General features: G+C 30.7%; 1 pseudogene; it reads right to left on the bottom strand.

Annotated features, from left to right (window-relative positions):
• Nucleotides 1-898: 898 nt before the first annotated feature.
• LOC141519594 (olfactory receptor 10AG1-like) lies at nt 899-1,830 on the bottom strand (annotated as a pseudogene).
• Nucleotides 1,831-3,474: the final 1,644 nt, after the last annotated feature.

Raw genomic sequence — 3,474 nt, 5'->3', positions numbered from 1 at the left:
ATAAGTTAAGATATATAATTAGGTAAGTGTGAAGATAATGATTTGTAACTGATAATATATATCATCTGATGACTTTTTTTGCCACTGCTTTCTCTGACAAAGATAATTACCTATGAGGGAAAACAGAAATGATATAAATATATAAGGGAGAATGGAAAAGAGGAAGAAACAGAAAAGTAAGTAAATGTCCATGTCTTGCAGAATGACAAAAACATTATGGCATATCAATATAATGGATCGTTAGTGACATTTTTAAAAGAGAATGATATAGGAACATTCAGAAAACCAGCACTGAATTTAATGAAATAATCCAAAGTATGGAATGAAGAAGCATGAGAAAAAGACATTGTATCCAAAAAATTAAAATTCAAAAATTTCTAATGGTAGGAAAAAAATCATTAAAATAATTGATTCTAGCTCTGCTGAACACCTCATGATTTTTAACTTCCTTGTTTTAAACAACATTATGGAGTCATTTGATACTGACTAATGTTTAAGATCCAAGAAGATGCAACGATAATATAAACTCTAAGGATTCACATTTGAAATTTAAATGTAGAGTATTCAAATAGCGGTTTTCTGTAAAATACCCCCCCTGGATATTCCAAGATGGTGATCAAATATATGTAGCTAAGTATCTCAATTTGACATTTTACTTTTTCAGGAAAGTTAATTTCTTATTGTTAGTGTTTGAAACATAAAATAATTTTGGCCATATTGATACACAATGACTGCATTATAAGAATATGGATAGATAGATGAAGGTAAATAGAGAAGGTGAAAATGATGACAATTTCAGTCAGACAGGAATAAAACAGGAAGCAGTCTAAAGACACTGTGTAACCAGCATTTAGAAAATTCTAAAAATTATGTTTATCTCATACCTTCATGGGCCTGTTCATTGAAAAAGAAGTTTTTTCATTGCTACAATGACATTCTTGTTCCTGAGACTGTAAATCAGGGGGCTAAACATTGGAGGTATAATGGTATAGGAAAGAGAAAGCATTTTTTTCTGTTCCAGGTAAGTAATTGATCTTGGCTTGTAAATTTGCAATGATACCAGATCCATAAAATAATCCCACAACCATTAAGTGGGAGGAACAGGTTGAAAAGGCTTTGGATCTCCCCATTATTGATGGGAGTTTTTGGATGGTAATGAAGATTCTATCATAGGAGAAAAGTATCAACAGAAGGGGAATGAAACCAAAAATAACAGAATGTGCATAGTCTGTGGCTTCATTCCAAGATGTGTCCCCACAGGCCAACTTCATTAATGGTGGCATGTCATAGAAAATATGATTGATTATATTCGAATTACAGAAGGGTAATGAGAAAACTTGATATGTTTGCCCTATCATGATGGGCATCCCAGTGATCCAGGAGGCAAGCACCAGCTGAACACATACCCTGTTATTCATAATAAGAGTGTAATAGAGAGGTTTACACATGGCCACATGAGGGTCATATGCCATCAAAGTCAGGAAAAGACTTTCAGTGATTGCCAAAATTAGAAAGAAGCAAAGTTGAGAAGCACAGGTCAGCAAAGAAATATTTTTATTTTGAATCCAAAGGTCTGACAATATTCTAGGAAGAGTGACTGATGTGTAGCAGATTTCCAAGAAGGCAAAATTGCCAAGAAAAAATACATAGGGTTTTGGAGAGGAGCATCAAATTTTGTAATTATAATAATGATGGTGTTTCCAATTAAGATATAAATGTAAATTACTAAGAGAATAACAAACAAAATATCTTGGAGCTTGGGCAAGTCAGAAAATCCCAATGAATAAATTCCTTCACATGGCTAAAATTTGCTTCCTTTATTGTTTCCATGGATTCTTTTGTGAAAATACTAAATACAATCCCAATATTACACTTTTCATTGTAAGGACTATCAGTATATACATATCTGGAAAATATAATGTCAAGATAAGTGGACCTATCCACAATATTCAAATTTTTCCACAAAATTCAAAATTATCTTTAGCACATAAGAATGGTGTGGTCACAGCTGATGGAGGACATGTATTTTCTGGTGTTAATTGTTAGGCCAAAATTGTAACAGACAAGGAGAATGATCTATATTTTGTGGCATATAAGCCTCAGAGACTTCACTGAGTGCACAATCATTTGTGAACAAAAAAAAATCTTTTCCATTTTAATCTTGGATTTAGCCTTGTCAAGATAAATAATTTATCATCGGTCTGGTTTCTGACCCTGATGACATTTTCCCTCTCATAGAATTTAAATGATAGCCTTATATCAGATATCCTGAAAGCATCACACTAAAAAGTATTAGTGCTGATTCATTCCATTGTTGACTGGAAAAGTAAAAGAATATGGTTGTTTATGTAGAAACTTGGAATGGTGAAATGGCATATAATAATGATGCACATTTATTTTTTTTGATAACAAAATTAAGAGAAATCATAAAATTATTTCAATAGATAATGAAAAAGGTTTGCCAAAATGAACCATTCATTCCAATTAAAGCCATAAGAGAGACCAAATGAATGATTCAAATAATTCTTAAAATTATAAAAAAAATATTGATGTATAACTCTCTACAAGCTTTATATATATTGGCGATAAGTTAGAAGCATATTCAGGGTTGAAAAAAGCAAGCCGAATCATTGTTCTTATTCAACATTGTATTAGAAATGATAGCTTTAACAATAACAGAAAAAAATTGAATTTTTTCGTTGAATGGCAGTTCATGATTTTCAGGGTCCTTAATCAAGATATGTTCTTCTTTGAGATGCCACTTATCAAATTTGAACAACATATTTTTTAAAGAAGATGACAGTTTTATAATATCAATATTCTAAAGATGATTTTGTGTGAAATTTCCAACTTTCTTTGCAGATTCTTATTTCCTGACATGATAATGAAATTTAGAGCTAACAAGAATTTTCCTTTCATAACTGTTCACTTAGAAATGATAAATTTCTTTCTCTAGAAATAATCAGATTCATACCTTTACTTAATGTAACAAGCTCATTCTTCTATTTCTTTCCTTCCTTTGTAAGATGAATAAATTAAATATAACAAAGTATATAATAATGGACATTTGGAAAGTGATTTACTTTTAATAAAGTCAACGATCTCCATTGTTGCAACATTTTATGAGAAAAATGTTTCAGGTGAATAAGGAAAATTACCTTCACTTTACAAATGATGAGATAAATGTATTAAGTAGCTTGTCTCAAGAAATCCTTTTTTGAAAATGTTGTACTTGAACTTTCAACCAAAATTTCTTTTCATTTCAGAACAAATATCTTTTTCAGGAATCTTTGTTACATATATTAAAATTCTAATTATTCTTAGATCTAAAAATCTAATTATTTGAAAAAGATAAAACTGTCAAGCAAAATAACCTTTCAGTTTAGAGTCTCATAAATGATGGTTAAGGAAAAAGCATTCCATTTCCAAGGAACTTTATGGAGAAACCTCTTCTCCTTGGTCGTTTTCACTTAT

This window comes from Macrotis lagotis, chromosome 3 (assembly GCF_037893015.1).
Source record: "Macrotis lagotis isolate mMagLag1 chromosome 3, bilby.v1.9.chrom.fasta, whole genome shotgun sequence".
Classification (NCBI taxonomy): domain Eukaryota; kingdom Metazoa; phylum Chordata; class Mammalia; order Peramelemorphia; family Peramelidae; genus Macrotis; species Macrotis lagotis.
The sequence above is the reverse complement of the archived record's forward strand: the minus strand, read 5'-3'. Positions and strand labels throughout refer to the sequence as shown.